Source organism: Curcuma longa, chromosome 17 (genome assembly GCF_044706935.1).
Source record: "Curcuma longa cultivar G26 ecotype Majalengka, Jawa Barat chromosome 17, ITB_CL_G26_1.1, whole genome shotgun sequence".
Classification (NCBI taxonomy): Eukaryota; Viridiplantae; Streptophyta; class Magnoliopsida; order Zingiberales; family Zingiberaceae; genus Curcuma; species Curcuma longa.
This window is the reverse complement of record NC_133877.1, coordinates 8,207,427-8,231,430: the sequence shown is the minus strand read 5'-3', so window position 1 is coordinate 8,231,430 and position 24,004 is coordinate 8,207,427. Positions and strand designations below refer to the sequence as shown.

The 24,004-nt window shown below is 44.6% G+C and overlaps 1 pseudogene; it reads left to right on the top strand.

Moving 5' to 3' along the window:
- The first annotated feature begins 7,784 nt into the window (after positions 1–7,784).
- Positions 7,785–9,134, top strand: LOC141811416 (photosystem II protein D1-like; annotated as a pseudogene).
- Positions 9,135–24,004: the final 14,870 nt, after the last annotated feature.

The window sequence follows — 24,004 nt, the reverse complement described above, 5'->3', positions numbered from 1 at the left end:
ATGGATAAGACAGAACAACCCCCCCGGGGCCCCCGGAACTATGTGAAAATCCGTGGTAGGGATAGAAATAGGGTACCGAAGAGACAGACCCTAAGGAAATGCCCCCTGCCCAGGTGTGGAGGAAGCTTCAAAAAAGACCCAAGGGGAAGGGTCGAGGCTTGCTGAACTACTACACGGACCGTGGAATGCGAAGGAATTCAGCAGCAGGTATAGCCCCAATTCGGAGCGAGTAAGACCAGGAGAGAAGAGGCGACCTAAGAGGACATGGAATAGTCACTATAGGCGCAAACCTAGCACGTGGGGAGTACGCGTGTACCACTGGTGACAGAAAGCTTGGAGCTGCTTTTTGGCAACAACACAAGAAAGCAACGCCCTTACTATATATTTGCGGTCTGGGCTACCCAATGATTGCTGATTGGGAGGCATAGGGCTCTGTCTGGAACAAGACCATCCATGGCATACGCCCGGTCAGCCTGCAGGGAATTAGGGACCGGCCACGCGAGATGACCGACCGAGGCTCCGTACCAGATAGACTTATGAGGTACAGAGAAAAGGCACGATAAATCGGACATGACAAAAAGCATTAACCACTAGAACGACACCAAACCGAACGACAAAGTCTGTCCGAGCAGGACAGGGAGATTCAAAAAAAGGAGTTTTGACCGTCTGAAAGGAGTTTTGACCGTCTGAAACGAGTTTTGACCGTCTGAAACGAGTTGTTACCGTCTGGCCTAGCAAGCCAGGCCATATAAGTCAAAAATGCCATATAAGTCAAAAATGCCATATAAGTCAAAAAGGCCATATTAAGTCAAAAATACGGTTTAGGACCGCGGTACTAAGAGGACAGGAGAGGGAAGCAAGCGCCCCTAAATATAGTAAATTAAAAGGGTTAGCGCTCCAATTTTGAGCTGCATCAGCTACATTCTCTCTACTGGTGCGGCTACATTCTCTCTACTGGTGCGTAGGGACATATACGCAATGTTAACGAAGTGGTGCGTAGGGACATATACGCAATGTTAACGAAGTGGAAAATTTCCGATTCTGGAAAATTGTACCTCCTATCCGGGTCCGGGGGGAACTGGAAAATTGTACCTCCTATCCGGGGGGGAAGAGTGAGGGAGTTGAGCCTTCGCGCGCATTGAAGAGTGAGGGAGTTGAGCCTTCGCGCGCATTGAACTATTGGTCAATAAAAGAGTGAGGGAGTTGAGCCTTCGCCCGCATTGAACTATTGGTCAATAAAATGGGGTGTTCGGGGGTCAGATACTACAAGATTTTCCTACCTAAGAGATCCAGCTATTCCTACCTAGCTATTCCTACCTACTTCCTAGGTAAGAGATCCAGCTCTTCCTACCTAAGAGATCCAGCTATAATCTCCTAAAAAGGCATACATATATTAAAATAGCCAACATACAAACTTTCACCGAAGCAATTCCTTATAAGAAATTAATTGATCCAATTTAGGGCTTTGAGCTTTTTTTGAGCTTAAAATCGAGCTTGAAAAGCCTTATACTTGTCTAAGGAAGATAAGGGCTTGAAAAGAATATTAAAAGGTACGTGACCTCTCTCTCATCCCACTCGGGTGGACTCGAACACCGAATTCATATCACTCTCACCTAAGGCCCTTACTTATAATTAGCGTTCTAGCGCGATTTCAGCTATAGCTATAAAAGAAGGATAGGATTCGAGGGCTTGGAATGAATAAATTTTTGACTGATGAAGGCACGAAAAATCATCGTATGATAGGTCGTTGAACGTTGTGAATGACTCTGAAGACAAATTGACGAGGGCATACGCGGTGTGCGGCAGAACGCTTGGCGAAAAGCTCCTCTATGAAGAGAGGTGCAGCCACACCAGAAACCAGGTCAGGAATTTTACCAAACACAGACAAAACGCAATTAAAACCAAACACAGACAAAACTCAACTAAAAGGGATGCCTCTGTCTCAACTAAAGGGGATGCTGCCTCTGTAAAGCTCAACTAAAGGGGATGCTGCCTCTGTAAAGCTCAACTAAAGGGGATGCTGCCTCTGTAAAGCTCAACTAAAAGGGATGCCTCTGTAAAGTACGACCCGAGAGCACTCGGATGAAGGTCTGGTCCGAAAGATCGTACCGCTGTCAGTTCATAGGCTAACCATACCCTATGCGCACAGAGGAGACAAGCTGTCACCGGAATAAAGGATCTCAGAATGCCAGAAGGAAAAGAAGGGAGAGCCGGAATAAGGCAGAGTGGGTTGAAGTCCCGCAGGTCGGGTCCGTGGCTAACCGCCTTTAAGTCCATTCTTTATAAAGAAACCTACAAGTTGACGTCTAGGGTGAAAACGACTGTTGCACTGATTACAACGCTAACCCAATAATGCTCAGGCCCTAACCCAATAATGCTCAGGTCTATGTACCGCTCCGTGGGCTAGTTCGTTAAGGGGTTGCCGCTAGTTCAGTTCGTTAAGGGGCTAGTTCGTTAAGGAAGGGGCTAGTTCAGTTCGTTAAGGGGTTGCCGAGAGGGGGGCACGGCAATACACTAACTCTTAGCAAGCGTTCAGCAACATAGACACCCCGCGCATAAGTACTCACTAGGGACACATATGCCTGGACAAGATGCCAAAGGGACGAGACGACTAAGAGATTGATCGAGGTCGATTGAGTCCCACGAGAAGACGACTAAACCATATAGAGTGGGTCGCGAAAAAAGCGAGAAAGGCATCCTCATTTCTAAGCGATCAAACTAGTGACGAAAGGGCGACTAGTTTTCGTTCACAACACATTCAGGCAACGATTGAATCCGCTTCCCAATTCTTGCTAAGCACTGTGGACAAGCAATTAATATATACCGATCGTGCAAGGCATAGGGCTCTTATTATCGCGACGTTCTCGACTGTAATTGCGGATCATCCTACAGGTGGGGAACCTCCCATAAAGGGAGGACTTGTAGGAAAAGCTGACGCCAAATATATATACAGGGCCGAGGCTCCATACCCAAGATAGAGGGGGTTTCAGGGAACAAGGGAAGGTAGATCAAAATCACAACCGATAAAAAAGACTATGAAGACGAGAGAGACCAGTAGTACGTTCTAGCTTCAGGGCTAGAACGGGAGAGAGAGCAGAGCAAGGGCCAGACCGAGAGCGTTCGTACCGTCTGGCCACCGAGAGCGTTCGTACCGTCTGGCCACCGAGAGCGTTCGTATTGACCGTCTGGCCCAAGATGACTGAGGGACGAGGACTGGAGGACGGAGGGAGGGAGGTAACACACTTACGCGCGCGCGAAATTCCTTATTCCCCCTATTACTTCCGGAGAGACATACTCTCTATTTGGCCCAGGGTCTGTGCTCTTCGCCCCTACCTCTTTGGGGTCCGGGATTTGGCCCAGGGTCTGTGCTCTTCGCCCCTACCTCTTTGGGGTCCGGGGCTTGACTCTATACCCTGAGTTGAGAACGAGTGATTTTCCTAAGCTGTCCTTTAGCAATCTCTTCCTTAGGAACTTTCAGCTTCTTCTTTACTCTTTTTACTCCTCTTCGAGTGAGGAAGAGGTGATTCCTTTTGACTCCTCTTCGAGTGAGGAAGAGGTGATTCTAATTTGACTTTCCCCCATACCCCCTATCCCTATGCTTGGGCTTTCCCCCATACCCCCTATGCTACCCCCTATGCTTGGGGTGAAAGAGGGAGGGAGATTTGCCCTCGTGAGACGACATCAAGATAGGCTGTTAGTCGATCTGACGTGTTTAGTGCGGATGACGGGAGGGAGATTTGCCCTCGTGAGACGACATCAAGATAGGCTGTTAGTCGATCTAACGTGTTTAGTGCGGATGACGGGGGGGAGGGTTGCTTAATTGTGTCCGAATATAACTCGGAGAGATAGCCTCTTATGTTTACGAACAATAGCTAAAGTTTGGATCACACTTTTACCTAAGGGATTCCTTACTGAAAGTAAAATCGAGCTTCAAATCGAGCTTCAAATCGGGCTTGAAAAGCCCTAGCTTTCTCTAGTGGATACAAAAGACATTAAAAGGTTCAGAAAAAGGTTCTGATACAAAAGACAGGATACAAAAGACATTAAAAGGTACGTTTTCCCCCTTTCATCCACCCTGGGGGGACTAGAACATCAATCCTCTCACCTAAGGTAAGGCCCTTACTTATAATTAGCGTTCTAGCGCGATTTCTATTAAAATATATAATCGACCCTTTTCACATTACTCCCTTAAGAATAATCGACCCTTTTCACATTACTCCCTTAAGACGGATACCCTTTCACGTACCCGTCACACAAAAGATACCCCAAAATAACGCGCGATTTCTATTATACGGGCCTTTCAAACCTAATTATACGGGCCTTTCAAACCTAAATTTCAACAGGCTTTTCTAGCTCTAGCGTGCGTCTACGCGTGTACGTGTATGTCCGACTCTAGCGTGCGTCTACGCGTGTACGTGTATGTCCGAGAAGTCCAGTCCCAGAGTCAGACTCCAACTCGAAGCTACTCTCAGTCGAGCATATCCTGTGGCTCTCGCCTATCTACAAATTGCGAGCTATCTAATACAATAGTACATGTAATTTAATACAAAAGTACATGTAATTTGTAACAATACCTTTTCATACGAAAAGGATGGAGCAATGACGCATTCAAAATAAAGTAACGAAACAGATGGAGCAATGACGCACTCAACGAAACAGATGGAGCAATGACGCATTCAAAATAAAGTAACGAAAGTTTACTATAAGATTCATAAAACTCCCAAATAATAGGTATCTCCCGTCGTTGGAAATCTAGTCTTTCGAGCTATAACTCACCCTAGGCATAAAGAACTCACCCTAGTTATCTCTGACTCACCCTAGGCATAAAGAACTCACCCTAGTTATCTCTGACTCACCGCATCTCTGACTCACCCTAGGCATAAAGAACCTCACTTTAGATAACCTGCCTGTGGAACTTTAGATAACCTGCCTGTGGAGGCACCCCTTTTATCTGACCTCTTGAGTTCTTGGGTCTTTGCCAAAGCTCACTAGTCCTTTTTCTTTAAAAGAAAAAACCTTGCAAACGTAGATTCTATTTTATCTGATATGAAGTCGCACACTATGAATGTAATTATACAAATGGGAGGCACCCCTTACTGTCGAGCACTCTCTTCCTCAGATTAGAACTTATATGTATGGCGAGCACTAGATTAGAACTTATATGTATGGCGAGCACTAGATTAGAACTTATATGTATGGCGAGCACTCTCTTCCTCAGATTAGTCTGAGGAGCTTAGCTCCTCCATCCTCCGCATCAGCTATTTAAGATCCTCCATCCTCCGCATCAGTAGTTCGATGCTATGAAATAAAACTACTCCATTTTTAGGGAATCCCTTCAAGCTAGCACTAATTTGATGCCTCCTTCCTCACTCGTTCATGGCTAGAGTCTCCTTCCTCACTCGTTCATGGCTAGAGTTTTTTTATTAACTACTACACTTTTTATCTGTGGGTCTGGTGTACAATTGATGTGGGTCTGGTGTACAATTGACTCTGTAGGCCCTAAGCTACAGTCTTATATAAGTATAAGACTGGACTTGCGGGGTCGTGAATTCAAAACGTAGATGGATCTACTCGGAAATAGGAAACTACCATTTACTAAAATGGATGAGATGCACTACATACATTCCTAATCTGACACCCAGCACCCAGGTGAATCCCGTCGTTCGTTTTAGGTGAACCCGTCGTTCGTTTTAGGTGAATACCGTCGTTCGTTTTACGTCGTTTTAGGTGAATCCCGTCGTTTTAGGTGAATACCGTCGTTCTCACTCGTACCTCTCCTCTTCTCTTTCTTAAAAGAGATGATCTGCCTAAAAATTAAGATGGTCACGGATCAAGTTATGAATAAGCAAGTTATGAATAAGAAGGATGGATTATAAGTTAAAGTAGAAGATTGTGAATGACTAATTAGCTTTTTTAGTTTATGATGTATGTTGGGAATATTTTTTGATAAGACCGGCTATTCCTAGAGCTAGAGTCAGACCTAAGATTCCTAGAGCTAGAGTCAGACCTAAGATTCCTAGGGGGGCTTTCTCACTTTCTTTCCTGCGAGCTAAATTAAAAAGATTCTATTCTAACCATATTATATGATCATCTTAGATAATTCCCTAACTTCCTCAGGCCCTTCGTGGATCCAAAGATTAATTATTCTATTTTTCCCTCAACTTACATGTTTAGGGCCGCCAAAGGAGAGAAATAGCCCCGAGAAGATAAATAGCCCCTTTGGCGTAGACTAACTGTATATAATATAAGATAAGTACCTCTGCTACGCCTCTTTGAGTCGAAAATAGACCCAAAGGCTATTTATCTTCTCTGCATAGCAGAGATATTTCTATTTTAGTAAGATGGTTTATTCTACTTAGTCGTAAATAGCCCCAAAGGCTATTTATATGCTCTGCATAGCAGAGGTACAACTCTTATATTATATACAGTTAGTCTACGCCTTTGGGGCTATTTATCTTCTTGGGGCTATTTATCTCCTTAGCCAAAGGGGCTATTTACGACTAAGCCTTAAGTAGACTAATCCACCCTACCTGCATTCATAATATAAGTTCTAATCCGCCTGTATATAATATAACTCTGCTACCCCTGTATATATATTGGGGAGAGAAATAGCCTTTGGGGCTATTTACGACTAAGGAGAGAAATAGCCCCAAAGGCCCTGCATTCATAATATAAGTTCTAATCCGCCTGTATATAATATAACTCTGCTACCCCTGATTAGTCGTAAATAGCCCCAAAGGAGATAAATAGCCCCTTTGGCGTAGAATAAACAGCCTTACTATAATATAAATACCTCTGCTATGCAGAGAAGAGAAATAGCCTTTGGGTCTATTTTCGACTCAAAAAGCCCAAAAATATAGTAAAGGAGATAAATAGCCCCAAGAAGATAAATAGCCCCAAGAAGATAAATAGCCCCAAAGGCGTAGACTAACTGTATATAATATAAGATAAGTACCTCTGCTACGCAGATGCATATAAATAGCCCAACTTACAGTAAATTCGGCCCTAAAGAAACTATAATAAATTTCTTCCAAGGTCTTTCATCAGCTAGAGGTCGTCTATGGTGTCCCATTGAGTCTGACCCTCTTGATCGATTTCCTTAGGGCCGAGTGGTTTTTTACGACGGGCTCAAAGACCGGGGTTTGAAACTTGGTTAGTAAATTGAGCGAACTCCCCGGAGGGAAAAGTGAGTTGAAGCTCAAAGACCGGGGTTTCTCTAATCTTCTCGTTCAGATCGATCGTAACGTAGGGGAAATTCATTTGAAGCGAAAAGACCGGGATAACTGTAGTTCGATCTCTATTAACTGTAGTTCGATCTCTATTTGCCTATGTTAAAGTTACTGGCGGGTTTTGATATGACTTTCTTTCGTAGGCATGCGCTCCTAAGGGCTCCTTAGTGTAATCTCCCAGTCGTATGTGCCTCTGTGGTGGTTTGGTTCTTCTTATATACGCTCTTCACTATTTTCGTATATCTCCCAATAAGGTCGGTCGATCCCATTAATAGTCGTTCATGGTCCCCATTCACTCTTCCGACAAGTTAAGGTTCCATTCGGCCCTCTCGCGTTCATTCGTTCCCTCCTCTGCTACGCTCACTCCTCTGCCCCGTCTGATTAGAACTTATATGTATGGCGGATAGTTGATCGGATAGGTAACGTCGATCGGTAACGTCCAGTCGATCGGTTATAGTATGACGATAGGCCTTCTTATTATTAGTATTACGTTCATGGCAAGATTAAGTCCGAAAGATCTACCCCTCGGCAATTCAAAACGTGAAAAGACAGACCATGACTGCCATTTTAGAGAGACGCGAAAGTGGGTCGCTTCTGCAACTGGATAAGCTATGGGGTCGGCAACTGGATAAGCCTATGGGGTCGGCAACTGGATAAGCCTATGGTATGGGGTCGGCTGCTGGATAAGCAGCTGGGGTCGCTTCTGCAACTGGATAAGCCTATGGGGTCGCTTCTGCAACTGGATCTGCAACTGGATAAGCAGCTGAGCTGGGGTCGGCAACTGGATAAAACGCACTGAAAACCCTCTTTACATTGGATGGTGAGGTCGCGTCATTATCATTCGCTTATTGACCGCTACTTCAGTCTTTCTTCTCGCACCCCCCTTTGACCGCTACTTCAGTCTTTCTTCTCGCTTCGCTTCTTTCTTCTCGCTTCGCTTATTGACCGCTACTTCAGTCTTTCTTCTCGCACCCCCCTCCAGTAGATCCTCCAGTGGATCTAGATGGTATTCGTTAACCTCCAGTAGAACCTCCAGTAGATATTCCAGTAGAACCTCCAGTAGATATAGATAGTATTCGTGAACCTCCAGGTAGATATAGATAGTATTCGTGAACCTCCAGATAGATAGTATTCGTGAACCTCCAGGTAGATATAGATGGTATTCGTTAACCTCTTTATGGTTCTCCATTTTATGGAAAGATGAATCTTTATGGTGCTTCCTACTTCCGCAGCTATAGGTTTGCATTTTGACCCGCATCTGTTGATGAGTGGTTGGTCCTTACGAGCTAATTGTTCTACACTTATGACTTGGTCTAGCTTCTCACATGGGTAGTGAGTGGGCACTCCCTTTCAGTCTGGCGTCCGTGGAGGGCAGTTGCATATTATGCTCCAGTTGTGCTGCTACTGCTCTTTTCTTGATCTACCCCTGCTACTGCTCTCTTTTCTTGATCTACCCCTGCTACTGCTCTTTTCTTGATCTACCCCATTGGTCAAGGAAGTTTCTCTGAGGGTATGCCTTTAGTCAGATCTGGGACTTTCAACTTAATGATTGTATTCCAGGCTACACACAAGAACCTTATGCACCCATTTAACATGTTAGGTGTAGCTGGTGTATTCGGGGGCTCCCTATGCGTTCCTTGGTCACCCCTAGCTTGATCAGGGAAAACACATAAAATCAATCAGCGTTAGCAGGTTAGAGATTCGGTCAAGAGGAAGAGACTTATAATAAAGTAGCTACTCATGGTTATTTTGGGCGATCTGCCCTTTCAACTTGTGCGATTGATCTGCCCTTTCAACTTGTGCGATTGATCTGCCACTAGTTTCCCGTGCGAACCACGGTATGGAAGTAATGCATAAACCCCTCTAGACCTAGCAGCTGTTGAAGTTCCATCTAGAAATGGATAACACAAATCGGCGGACCATCGAGGAAGAGATCGAGACGGGATAACACAAATTGGCATCGAGGAAGAGATCGAGACGGGATAACACAAATCGGCATCGAGGAAGAGATCGAGAAGGGAAGGGATAGAGAAGTAATAGTAATAAGGAAGCATGGGTCTTCACCTTCTTCGTTTGCTCACCATGCTCAACGCACGCTCTAGTAATAAAAAAAAGTGTGTAAATGTAATTTCATAGCGGGGATACTGAACAAAGATTGACTCAATCCACGGTCCATTTTGTTTTGAAAGATGTTCCTCTTATTTTCTTATTCTCTTTCTTAATTATGAAAGAAAAAGCTGCTAGCCGGCCTAACTAATAGCCGGCCTAACTAATAGCCCTTCTTGAAGGGGTGCTTTCAGCTTGACGTGGGTGCCTGTGACATTAGGACACACTCGGCACACTCTAAGAGGCTTCCCGAATCGACGGACGAGAAAGTGCTAGAGCGAATGAGCGAGAGGATAAGACCACCGGGCTAGTTTAAAAGTCTGAAAGAGGCCCGAGGTAACGAATGGATCGAGCGAAAGGGAGAGGGAAGACTTTAATCTAATCATGCGTATCTGACTTATATATTAGAACGAAGAACGTAGGTAGATCTAAATAGAACGATAGAACGAAGAACGTAGGTAGATCTAAGAAAGTTGTTATGAATGAACAAATACTGTAATCCGCTGGGATCGCAAGATCCTATTGTTATGAATGAACAAATACTGTAATCCGCTGGGATCGCAAGATCCTAATATAGGGGGATTGAAGACGAAAGGGTATGATTGAAGACGAAAGGGTATGAAGGGGGATTGAAGACGAAAGGGTGGCACTTTTTTAATGAACTATTCTTGCTGAGAAGCTCCCATTTCTTTAGTCTTTCTTTAAATTTTTAGTCGTACGATATTTGACTGAACGCGCGAGAGCGCATGCGAGAGCGCATGCGAGAGGGCGAGAGGGTATGAGTATACAACATGGGCTCAAGCGAATGCGAGAGGAGCAAAAAGAAAGTCTATGACCGCGTTTCAACTGCCTACTAAAGAGGCTGCCTACTAAGAGAGGCTGACTACTAAAGAGGCTGACTACTAAAGAGGGAGCGCTTCAACTGACTACTAAAGAGGCTGACTACTAAGAGAGGGAGCGCTTCAACTACTGACTACTAAAGAGGGAGCGCTTCAACTGACCTCCCTACTAAAGAGGGAGAGAGGCGAGTGACTACTAAAGAGGGAGAGAGGCGAGTGATAACTATCAAAATCAATAGAATTCGGGGCGATAGCTAAATCAATTATACTGTCTGTTGCTGCGGCCCTTACTATAGTAGGAAATTCATATAATTACTTCATGCGAATCAAAGTGCTTTTAGTAATATGAATATACTGGCTACTTGATATATTTCAATACTCTATTGTTAGTACATCTAGATTTAGTGGATACTAAACTTGACCCTCCAGATCCGTATGCAAGCTAGCCTTTGGCCCTTGTGTTTTTTATTTGATTCTCCAGCTATATCAGTCTTTGCTGAGTTAGAGAGGGATGAAAGGGATCTGACAGAAAGTCAGGTAGAGATCAGACCCGAGTGGGCCCCTATAAAAGTAGGGGAGTACATATTACATAGCTCGACCATCTAAGTCAGGTAGAGATCAGACCCGAGGGGGCCCCTTAAGGGAGTACATATTACATAGCTCGACCATCTAAGTCAGGGGTTCGACCATCTAAGTCAGGGGTAGAGTGAATCAGTCCATAGTAAGGGAGTACATATTACATAGCTCTACCATCTAAGTCAGGGGTAGAGTGAATCAGTCCATCTTAGACTGAGGGAAAGAATCTATCTTTATAGATCTAATAACATTTCTTTAGCGAGTGGAACGAGGGATCTTGAGATGGGGAGTACGTAGACCCGGAGAGGCTAATTTAAGGAGAGGGACGAGAAAGAGTCGGAGAGGGACGAGAAAGAGTCTTTTGGAAGATCGTATTCATAGTGTTTTTTCAGAGCCTTGAGCCATAGTATGACTAATAATAGCTGTTTCAGTGCCTTTTAAATCAGTTACGAACCAGACGCCCTCAGGTAAATAGGGTAAAAGCTCACTACTGTGCGCATCATAAAGTAGCACAGCTTACTACCTTATTCTAAGGTACGAGTGAGAACAAGGGGGGAGGAGCATTCTAAGGTACGAGTGAGAACAAAGGAAGGGGGGAGCATTCTAAGGTGTACGAGTGAGAACTGAGAACAAGGGGGTAGGAGAAGGTGTACGAGTGAGAACTGAGAACAAGGGGGTAGGAGCTCATTCTAAGTGTTTTTATAGCTCTCTAATGGAACTCGCATATTTAGGTCTTCAATAGGCTCCTCTGACTAATCCGAGGAACGAAGTGCTCGAGCAATCGCGAGAGGGAAAGAGTTCATGGCCTAAAGTAATGCCATTCACGACTCTTGCTGAGGAAATGGAATAGCTCGAGGGAATCCATCTATAATCTACGGAATATCTATAATCTACGGAATAATAAAAGGATGAGTGAGCTTTGGCCTATAAACTAAATATAAGTTCGGTTCAGTACCTTCCTCCTGTGAGTCCGCTTTCCGGTTGAATCTTTCCTGTGAGCTGCGAAGAGAGTATCCCGAACGATAGAATCAGAATGAGATAGGGGGCGTTGACAAAGAATCGACCACAGAGCGACAGCGCGAAATCGACCTATCAGATATGCCACACGACACTAGAAATTGATCGGGCATCATATAAGGCCCGGGCCTCATGAACGTTCCCGCTGCATTTAGCTACACACCGTTCTAAATGGCCTATCATCGATTAGCAGCTCGCACTGGTAGTCCCTATTAAAGTAGTCCCGGTAGTCCCGATCAAGCTCTATTATTAGTTAATAAAGTAGTCCCGGTAGTCCCTATTAAAGTAGTCCCGGTAGTCCCGATCAAGCTCTATTATTAGTCGTCCCTCCTTCCTCAACAATCATCCCATTAAGCTGCAAACATGCCATAAACTACCGAACCCGGCTTAGTCTCTTATCTTATAGGCTTCTCCAACTTATAGGTATTTTTGCTTCTCCAACGTCGTTATAGGTTTTTTTGCTTCTCCAACGTCGTTATAGGTTTTTTTGACACCTAGGAAAGATCCCACTCCGCGGTACTTTATTACACCTAGGAAAGATCCCACTCCTAAGTAAGGTACATAAAGAAAATCTTAAAACGCGCCACCCCGGAGAGGAAAGAGCTCCGGGGGCTATTTCTTAAAGAGATTAAGAGCAGCAACCGCCCAAGTCAAGTAAAGCACTCGTGACCCTCACTCATGAACTCCCGTAGAGAAAGCTTGAACAAGATCTCTCATAAGGGCAGCGGGCAGCTTTTGGGTATCCGCTTCTTATATACAGAAGAACTCGACTTTAGAAGTAAGATACGCTTTTAGAAGTCAGATACGCTTTCGCCTATATGGGTATTTATATCTCCCGGTCGATCCCAGCAAATTAAGGGTCTTCAGTCGATCCCAGCAAATTGAGGGTCAAGATTATATTCCAGTTCCTGGAGTCTAAATTACATACTTATATTCCAGGCCTGGAGTCTAAATTACAGGGCACAGATCAAGAGTGGTTTTGATCGGATAGTCTCTACGTCACTAATGTAAGTTCGTCCCTTTGGGGCCTTCTCCTTCGTGCCTTTGGGGCCTTTTCTCCTGGTTCGTCCCTTTGGGTTGGGGCCTTCTCCTTCATATCGGATATTCGACTCTTGCTGCGGTGTTGAAGCTGGTACCCGTTCTTCAGCTTCCCGTTAAGCCGCTTCCCTATCGTTAAGCCGCTTCCCTATAAGAGAAGCTCTTGTCAATCTTTCTATGGGATGGGGATGCTACCCCTCCCTACCTAATAGTTCTGGTTAAGGTGAAGGAGCGAATGATAATGACGCGGAAGATAGCTAGCGAATGATAATGACGCGGAAGAAAGCTCTAAATAGAGTCAGGGCAAAGATTATATAAGGATAGGCTCGATCGGATACGCGATAGAGAGATCGAGATATAGATTATTGTATAGTCGAGTGGATCTTTCGTGGATCTTTCGTAGTTTCTCATAACTATAGCGATATCACTCTAGTACTATAAAGTCAGTTGCAGCGAATGAGAATGAGGCCAGTTCTCCTATGAGTTCATTAACAGAGTTCGAGGCAAGAACTACCGAATAGGAACCGGCTTCGCAAGATCTTCATAGCGGAAAAGTTGAGTTAATTATAAGAGGTGCAGGTTTTCGAACGCTAGTGCATCTCAGTGTCCCTGCATGGAGAGGTTTATGGCTATCCACGCCAAACAATGGTTACCACTAGATCCTTGGTTAGGTCTTGGGAGACCATTGGGCCCATACAATACACCCCAATAATCATTCTTTCTTTCCTTCGAAACAAAGCCTTCTTTTGGTTTGAGAAAGACGTTTGTTTTTTGTGGGAGCCCCCCGCTTCGTCGATATATGATTGGGCGTGGAGAATAGCATGCTGGCCAATTAGTCAATATCCATTTTGATCCTCGAAGTTCATTCTTCCTTTCGAAGTTCATTCTTCTTTTAAAGAGAGCCGGCCCCCGACTTGTCTAGCGATCCTCAAAGAGTACTTAAATTACCTAGATGGTTTAGTCGGAGTTGGTGGAATAAGTTTAACTTATTAAGCAAGCGGAGGCTTTTCGACGACAGAGGAAAGGAGGGACCAAAAGAGCTGGTCAACGACACGTCTACCGGTGCCCATATTGAAGACTCTTTCTGACTATATAATAGTGCATTTCTTATTTTATATCCGCCATATAATATAAGTTTCCGGATAGAAAGAGAGAGAGGGCATATATACGAGTTATTCGACCATGGAAATAGGATCGAGGTCTTTAGGATGATCATCAAATGCTCCAGGGGTCAGATCAGATGTTATAGTAGAGTTATTCGAACAGGGATAAAAGATAGGATAGGGTACGAGTTATTCGAACAGGGATAAAAGATAGGGTATGATATATGAGCTCGCCGACCTCAAAATGCACTACCAAGAACGACCCGGGGTTAGAAGAGATGGTCGATGCTATCCCACTCGTCCCCTCGTTAAGAGGAAAAAACATCCTTATCCTTAGGGGAGATACACTTTTAACAAGGCTGATGACCCCCGACCCCCGACCAAAAAATGCACCAACAAAGTAGTCCACCCGACCAACTGGTGTCACCCCGTCGATCGGATAGAAATGATAGTAGATGCCTACCCTGTCGATCGGATAGAAATGAGATAGTAGATGCCTACCCCGTCGATCGGATAGAAATGATAGTAGATGCCCACCCCGTCGATCGGATCGGATAGAAATGATAGTAGATGCCATACCATAGTAGATACCAAAATAGTAGATGCTATATCGCTCTACCACCAAAGTCGTACCCCCTATCTGGGGAAGAAGATCTTTCGTAGTTTTGAATATGAAATAGCCTGGGGAAGAAGATCTTTCGTAGTTTTGAATAGCGAACTTATATTTTCTTTTAGGGCGCCGACCCCAAAATCCGACCCTAGTGGAATAAGAGAAGCGACCCTAGTGGAATAAGAGAAGCAACCCTAGTGGAATGGAATAAGAGAAGCGACCCTAGTGGAATAAGAGAAGAGGTAGGGGTGCAGAGTATGATGACAGCTATCCGCTATGATGCACTCCCGACAGGGGACGAAGACCTCTTATTAAAGCCGACCTCTGCTTTTGCCTAGAGGTAGGGGTGTAAAGTTCTTATCCTTCTCAGCACTCCCGAAACCGATATTTCTCAGCACTCCCGAAACCGATATTAGACCCAATTCCGACTCAATTATCCATGTTAGACCGGATCTGGTCGATATCGGCATTTAGTAGAACGTTCGCCTATAGCCGATTAATCTGCAGCGGTTTCAGCTGCCTATGGAGACCGATCTTTCGATGTGTAGGGTAGGTATGTGGGAGAGATCCAGACAATAGAAAGATGGCATTCTTTCTCTCCGTAGTCTCACTTAGGTGAGATAGATATGGTCTATTTCGTCATTTAGTATGCTGCGGTATTGTCGTTTTATAAGCAGCTGAATCGTTATCTATGTAAAACTCCCCCATCCGGAGAATAAGAGAGGTAGGGCTTTATATAGTACCTGTAGTACCTGTATCATAGAGAACGGTCGAATTTCTAGGTCGATAAAGTAGGATCTTCCGACCTACCTGCCGATCGATAGATTAGGACCTACCGGTCGAGAAATTACGACCTAGCAGCCGATCGCCAAATATATAGTAAGGTCGGCCTACCCTTACTTTTCTTTTATCATAGTACCGGTGTCTATCTTTCTTTCAATCATAGTACCGGTGTCTATCTTTCTTACCGGTGTCTATCTTTCTTTCATTAGTGAAGCTGATTTCACCCAAAGCACTAAGATTAGCCATTTTGGGATGAGATAGGAAGATCCGTGTGGGTGGTTTGATGGAAGATTGGAGGAGGTCGATCAAATGGTCGATCATAATGGTATCACATAGCTACATTGCATTTTTTCAGTCGTGAGAATCCCCTTTGGTTCTCACTCCTTGACGTATTTAATCGGTCGATTTAGACTATTGGACAACGCCATTCAGATCAAACACTTGAGGGCAACGCTGCGAACATCAAAGAAAGGCTCAGCCGGCAGCTTAGGCAGTTTAGGCAGTTCATTCCAAGACTGAAGAGAAAGGAAGAGCTGCAGTGAATGGTGAAACTGAGTTGTACTCGGTCGGGACATAAAACATAAGTGAAGGAGAGGGACGTTAAGTGCTCGCACTACCAAATATTTAGGGAGCCTAATATAGTAAAGTAAATTCGAAAGGATGAGACCTTGAGGTATAGAGTAGGAGGTATAGAGTAGAAAGTAGCTCGAGCGCATGCGTTGTCATCGGGTTTCATCTGTCTTTCTTGTCATCCGGGAGGTAAAGCTGTCTTTCTTGTCATCCGGGAGGTTTCATCTGTCTTTCTTGTCATCCGGGAGGTAAAGCCCCACGCTGGCTCAGTAGCATGGTCCTAGGAGTTCTGGCTCAGTAGCATGGTCCTAGGAGTTAAAGAGCTAGGAGTTAAAGAGAGTATATTAACATAGTACTTAAGGACTCCACTGGGAATGACTGAAGTCATAATATGCTATGAACAATGCCTAAAGCGGAAAGAAGAGGCCCCTTACTATAAAACGCGACGTGAGAATCTAATTTCAATTAAATCTTTTGATAGCTCGCTGTAGAGGAGTATCCTCAGACACTATGCCGATGGGCAAATTCAAAGTCAGGATAGGCTATACCATAAGGAGCGATTCTTTTTTACACGCCCACACGCTTACGAGGGTATTTAATTAAATGAAATAGCTCGACACCGAGCAGTTTACAGAAGGAGTTCAATAGCTACGCAATTACATACTATCTCCCTATATCTCCCTATCGTACATACTATCTCCCTATCGGTTGATGCCTCTAAGGTTCTTCGGCCCTCTCCCGTTGGTCGAGCATATCTAATACTATCTCCATCGGCCTAGTCGCATAATGCTACTCCTCCGGTCGATCCCGTCGTTCCTAATCGGGTCTCCTACTAAAGTTCGTTCCTCGAATATGTTACACTTATGCTATTACTCGTCCCTCTCTCTCTCCCTTATGGTCGTAAGGAGAGCTAGGGATTGAGAGCTGGGTGCAAGTGCAGTTGGAATTTGGAATCAACTTACTTCTCGGAAGGCAACGAAGCATAAAGAATGGTTGGCTAGGTTCTTCACTATAAAGAAAGTGTTAGGGGCGAAGAGGGCTCGTAATACCGTAATTGGGGAGTAGCAGAGGGAAGAGTAAATGGAAAGATCTAGAGTAGTTTTGTACCATGAATGACTGTTGCTATTAAATAGTTATATCGATCTACGTTTTGTACCATGAACGACCACGGTATGTAATGCCATTTACGACTATTGGTGAAATAGCGTCCTGATACGCTTCAATTGCATAGCTGAGGAGTTCAATAGCTACGCCTCAGACACTATCCGACCGGAAGAGTGAATGGGGTCCGAGGGGTAGATCTTTCTACGTTGTTGAATTGCCATTCACGACTCTTACTGTTGCTGGTCGACTGGACGTTACCGACCGGAAGAGTTCAATAGCTACGCCTCAGACCAAATATATAGTGGGGCCGCCAAAGGAGATAAATAGCCCCGAGAAGATAAATAGCCCCTTTGGCCCCCTATAATATTAAGTTAAGTTCTAACTGTATATAATATAAGATAAGTACCTCTGCTACGCCTCTTTGAGTCGAAAATAGACCCAAAGGCTATTTCTCTTCTCTGCATAGCAGAGGTATTTATATTATAGTAAGGTGGTTTATTCTACTTAGTCGTAAATAGCCCCAAAGGCTATTTATATGCTCTGCATAGCAGAGGTACAACTCTTATATTATATACAGTTAGTCTACGCCTTTGGGGCTATTTATCTTCTTGGGGCTATTTATCTCCTTAGCCAAAGGGGCTATTTACGACTAAGCCTTAAGTAGACTAATCCACCCTACCTGCATTCATAATATAAGTTCTAATCCGCCTGTATATAATATAAGTTCCTCTGCTACCCCTGTATATATATTGGGGAGAGAAATAGCCTTTGGGGCTATTGTAGACTAAGGAGATAAATAGCCCCAAGAAGATAAATAGCCCCTTTGGCGTAGACTAACTGTATATAATATAAGATAAGTACCTCTGCTACGCAGAGGCATATAAATAGCCAAAGGGGCTATTTACGACTAAGTAGACTAATCCGCCTGTATATAATATAAGTTCCTCTGCTACCCCCTTACTATAATATTGGGCAGATAAATAGCCTTTGGGGCTTTTTACGAAAGGAGATAAATAGCCCCTTTGGCGTAGACTAACTGTATATAATATAAGATAAGTACCTCTGCTACGCAGAGGCATATAAATAGCCAAAGGGGCTATTTACGACTAAAGGAGATAAATAGCCCCTTTGGCGTAGACTAACTGTATATAATATAAGATAAGTACCTCTGCTACGCAGAGGCATATAAATAGCCAAAGGGGCTATTTACGACTAAGCCTAAAATAAATAGAAAGGAGATATTTACCTAAAATAAATATAAATTCCGAAGAAGAGATATAATAAATAGATCCTTCTACGTTTTGAATGTTCATGGTACCATGAACCACTACGGTATGCAATGCCATTCAGATATTCGACTCTTGCCTATAATGAGCTGGGATCGACCTTCTAAGGGAAATTGCATCTGACGATGGCTCGCTTTCAGAGGAATAGCATTAAATACGTTACCGATGGGAGAGGGGCGCAGTCCTGAGTCAAACAATGGGTGAAGTAAGGAGAGTTGCATAGGCCGGGTGAAGTAAGGAGAGTTGCATAGGCCCTTCTACCTTAAATAAAGATTTAAAAAGTGCTTTCGTAACCTGCTCTGATCTAATAAAGTACATAAGGCTCTGATCTAATAAAGTACATAAGAAATTCAATTTTTCTTATAAGGGTCCAGGTGAGACTCAATAATGAAGATATGAGACTGAGGAAAGAGTCAATGGTGTACCATATGACGACCTGAGGCACTTCGGCACTTCTATTATAGAATCTAAATTAGATAGCGACTTTCGGGGCGATAGCGACTTTCGGGGCAGGGGATGGATTAGAATAGCCATTCACGACCTAAAGAGTCACTGGTACACTGTAGCTAGGATCTACCATAGGGGAGGTAGGTAGCTAGGATCTCCCATAGGGGGGTAGAGAGAGTATGAAATGAAATAAATAGTGATTAAGGAGCGAGGACGCATTGCGTTAGGGTAAGCTCCACTCATCCAAGTAGGAATGCAGTTTTTGAGCCTCAAGTCAGTGGGATTGACCAAAACCAATAAGCTCAGTCAAAAGAATCTGATTCAAGCTTAGTGGAAACCCACTCGGACCATATAAGAGCTTTTGCCCGGCAAGTGTGCTCTCCTAAAAACTTAATTCTTTAATTAACTTCTCCCTAAACTCCACTGATTTACAATACATGAAGAAATTCTCTAACTACGAATATCCGATCTACATTAGACTCTCTCTCTCTACTTTCGTTCATTCTCTCATTCACTCGACTTTCACTCTCAAGAACGAACATAAGGAAGAACGAACACTACATATAAGGACCGTTATCTTCCCCTTCCGATAGGGGAACGTTATCTTCCCCTTGACCGTTATCTTCCCCTTCCGATGTTAGATGCCCCGAACGAGGATGTTAGATGCCCCGAACGAGAAAGAAAGGTCTGTTACGCGTGACAGAAAGAGTCGATTTGAAAGTCGAAAACTTTGGGACTAGAAAGAATGTTTTTAAGGGGCTTAGGATTAGGAAACTAACAAAACACTCTCTCTCCCAACCGCTGCAGTCGTGAATTCAAATGAGGTCCCATTTGCTGTCCTTTCTCTTTTTTTTCTCGCCAGGACGAATTGATCAAATATGAGACGTGAGAGAGAGAGGGGAAGGAACTCGGCTCATACGGGATTGGAGTTCTAGGCGTATTCATTCTCATTGACATAATTACTTACTAGGTTTTTGGGGCCATTGACTCTTTTTTACTTCCGACCGAGTCAAAGTAGTTTAAGGTTTGATCTCGCTTACGCTCTGTCCTTTCTGTGTTTTCTCGCTTGATGGACCGATATGCCTACTTGATGGACCGATATGCCTATTTGAAATAGTCGCATGCTTTATTGCATGCAACGCTATTAAACTCTGGGATCGACATAAAAACACTTTCCACTCCCAACGGAAAATGGTTCGAAAGCACGTCGATGTCGCCTATTACTGAATTAAGGGCCTCTTTTCCCTCTCCAACTCTTTCTCTCATCAGGGCACCTGCAACTGCAACTCCAACTCTTTCTCTCATCAGGGCACCTGCAACTGCAACTAAATTACATGAGAACGCGTCGTTATCACATAAATAGCCCCTCTCCACATGGTCGAGCTATCTGTCGATACCCTTTCGCCGGGCAGAACTGATCTAGCGCGTCGTTATCACATAAATAGCCCCTCTCCCCATGGTCGAGCTATCTGTCCCTCTTGTTCGCCGGGCTCTGTCCCTCTTGTTCGCCGGGCATTTAAGGATGGCTCGAACGGGCGGAGCTCCACGCTTGTCTGCTTGTCGGAATTCCCTCTTCTTTCCGAGAGGGAGGGAATTAGTGTAGGACCGAGAGGGAGGGAATTAGAGGAGTGCGATAGTAGCTAGCATTGCTTCTTTAGTCGAATAGTAGATAGAATAGCATTACCATATATAGTAGTAGTAAATAGCATAGCCTATGTCGACCATATATAGTAGTAGTAAATGGCGTAGCCTGCCTTGTCGAATACTTAGCCTTGTCGAATAGTAGAATAGCATAGCCTTGTCGAATACTTAGCCTTGTCGAATAGTGGAATAGCATAGTTAGCAGAATAGCATAGTTAGCGGAATAGCATAGTTAGCGGAATAGCATAGTTAGCGGAATAGCATAGCCTATGTCGAGAAAGTCGAATAGTAGAATAGCATAGCCTATGTCGAATAGTAGAATAGCATAGCCTACTTTGCCTTTTATATAGGCATGTAGCCTAGAAGGAGCAGCAGCCTATATGGCATATTCGTTTTGACTCCAATCCCTCATTAAAAGGTTCGGAAGATTTGACTCCAATCCCTCATTAAAAGGTTCGGAAGAGTCGTACGGGAAAGCATTAGCTCTTAAGCCGTTCGGAAGAGTCGTACGGGAAAGCATTAGCTCTTAAGCCGGAAATTGGCGCCATTCATCTCTTTCTCCGCCTACAAGGTAGTTCTTTATGCCATTCACTCTCCAGAACCAGTGGTGCCTACCTCAGACAAGAAGAAGACTCAACTCAATGGAAAGCAGACAAATGGACTCTCGGAGCCGATGACAAGAAGGCCCTTAATTCAGTAATGGGGTAAGGACGGGGCAGCTAGAGAAGGATCAAACTCCCAGACGAAAACAACTGGAGCTACACCAGCTGCACCAAAACATGGGGCTACACCAGCTGCACCAAATAAAAGAACATAATTGCCTTCAAAGAACATAATTGCCTTCCTACCCGAGATTCCTACCCGATAATTGCCTTCCTACCCGATAATTGACTTTCTACCCGATAATTGCCTTCAAAGAACATAATTGCCTTCCTTTGAGTCGAGTTATACCCGATCGTTCAACAGGAATTCCATCTTCATCAACTTACGCTACGCCTTCAGGTGCCTAGCCTCTTACAACATCTTTTTCCATTAGTCCCGCTCCCGAGTCCGTAGTTGCCCTTCTCCTCAATAGCTCCCGCTGGTAGTTGCCCTTCTCCTCAATAGCTCCCGCTGGTCGGTTTTCGTTTAACCTCTAATAGTAGGTTTTCGTTTAACCTCTAACCTCTAATAGGAATCTCCAGTAATAGGAATCTCCAGTAATAGGTAGGAATCTCCAGTAATAGGAATCTCGTTAAAGGCCGTCCCTACTATATTTCTCAAAAAATGCTTATTCGTCGCCTAACGAACTAGTGATTCAAGGCATGCATCGGCTATCATTGGATACCAAAGGGTAGTGCCCTCGAATTGATCGTTCAAATCGTATCGCTCTTATGGGGTCTTCCTTTGTCGCTATAACGACCTCTCTTCTTGCCGAGGCTGGGAAAGCATGAACTTGGGCGTACAGTGTACATTGGACTTGACGGCTATCCTTCTCTTGTGAGAACCTGCCTTTGACTATTCGTTCCTCCCCTGAGTCTGAGTTAGGCCATTCTCGACTTCGCATTCTCATTCCGAGTCGCCGGCATTGCAAAAGAAGCACACCAAGCACTTCAATCTCGACAGGGCTAAGCGAGAGCAGCATATCAGCGCCAGACTTTCCTTTCCAATATCAATCTGCGCCTGGCGGAGAGCAAGCAGTTTCAATCAACGTGGGCGGTTTAGAACTATGTCTAGTAGCTAATCTTCCCTGACTCGGACTAGTCCTTGCCTGGCCCTGTTGCACTCATCATCTATGTATTGGATGGATTTTCTTCCCTCAACCAGAGGAAGCACTCTGCTTCGGTCTTTACGTCACTATCGTTCGTTCCTTTCCTTCCGCCGCGTCATTACATTCGCTCCTCACGTCACTGTCGCTAAAGTAGTTCTCTTCTCCCCAAAGAAAGCTGTGAGTTTAGTTGCCTACCTAGTCCGGAGCAGCTTTTGGAGACTTTCATGCCAAGGGGTATAGTCAGTTTATCCAGGACAATAAGGAAATGCCAATGCTCCACGACAACCGCCCCCTTCTGGCTTATCTTATCAGTCTTCTTCCCAGGGTTCAGCCCTGCCCTGCCGCTGAGTGTCTTTCATTCAAATAGGCACACCTTCACTCTCGGATAAGAACAAAACTATGGTTGCTAGAACTATCACTCTTCTTTGAATGAGGATACCTATCTGGCATAGCTAATCAAATTCTTCCACGCGCACTTCAAGGTCTGATGATTGACTTACGCACCCAAATAAGGAAGGTCCACGCACCCAACAAATATATACTCATATCGGATGCCAGAGAGGGGAAGCTTCTTCATGCTTAGTGGAAGTTGAGGGCTCAGAAAAAGAGGATTGTCAGCGTCATTTGATGGTAATGTCCCTATGGGGCCTGCCCACACCTCTGCCTCTGGATTGGATTATGATAAAGGTTCTCCCGCCAAGAGAGACTGTCTGGACCCAGCTAGAGCACCTGCTTCAGCCCCTCCTCGCGGATGCTAACCTGTGAAAGACCCTCTTCGAGAGAGGATGCTAATCTAGTATAGCCTTTCCCTTCATGCCGCACCGCACTAAGGACAGGCGAATCCAATCCAAGACAGCAGCATTCTTTTCTTATCTCCTCCTCATAGTGGCCAAGCAAGACCTTGGTTGAACACTCCTCCCCCCCTGAGAGGAGGCTCGCTTGATTCGCCGCTCTCTCCATTCAGAACAGCAGCTGATGTGGGCCAGCTCCTCATTGACTTATAGTAGAGGACTCTGTCAGTTCCATCCTTTCGTCTGGGCTCGTGGGTAAGGAATGAATTTATCCAGCCATGCCATCTCACAGATGCCGGCCAGAGGTCGTCACTTTCTTCTTATATGTAAGAAATCTTTCCCTTCTCCTAGGTCTCCAGCATGGGGCTTTCTTGAATAATGCCGAGCTCACCCATTAAGGTATAGTTCGACGCACCAGGCTTGAAGGTCTCGTAAAAGGTCTAGCGTAATGGCACTGTTTTATTAGGACAGGACCCGCTAAGCAGTGGAGGTGACAGATTGAGGTTCCGGAGCTATTGCAAGGGAGAAAGTCAGAGATATGCTTTGCTGAGATCCATATGGAAGAGGTCAATGCTTTCTCTATCTCTCTCGGATTATTGTCATTCTTGCAACAAATCTTTTGTTGATGTCGATTAGCCTAGGGCTATGCGAGCAATGCGGCTCCAAAGGAGTTTCCAGGAGGGCGGCTCACGGATCAATGAAGGAGGGTATCTCGGGAAAGAAGTGGATCGATCGACCGGAGGAGAAGACGGATATGGAAGCGAGAGCGGCTGAGAAGTCCAGCGAGCGGATGGTTTTCTACCAGTAGTTCCTGGCCTAGAAGAAGAGCCGCGGAGGGAGGATAAGCATCCTTTTTTGAATGGGGCACAGAGGTGAAGATAGCTACACTGCTCTCCAATCCGAGGACAGGGGACCGGTCTATAGTCCGCCCATACCGATTGGGGTACACACTGGTCTCCTCTCGTATTTCTATACGAAAAGATTAGGGATTATAGTGTTGCGGTAAGCTGAATACTCCGTTTTGAATAGAAATTTAATTCACTAATACTAAGAAGATGCTGCGACATTTTTTTGACTCGACTTTCTAAAGTTGAAAATAAGTGAAGATCAGTAA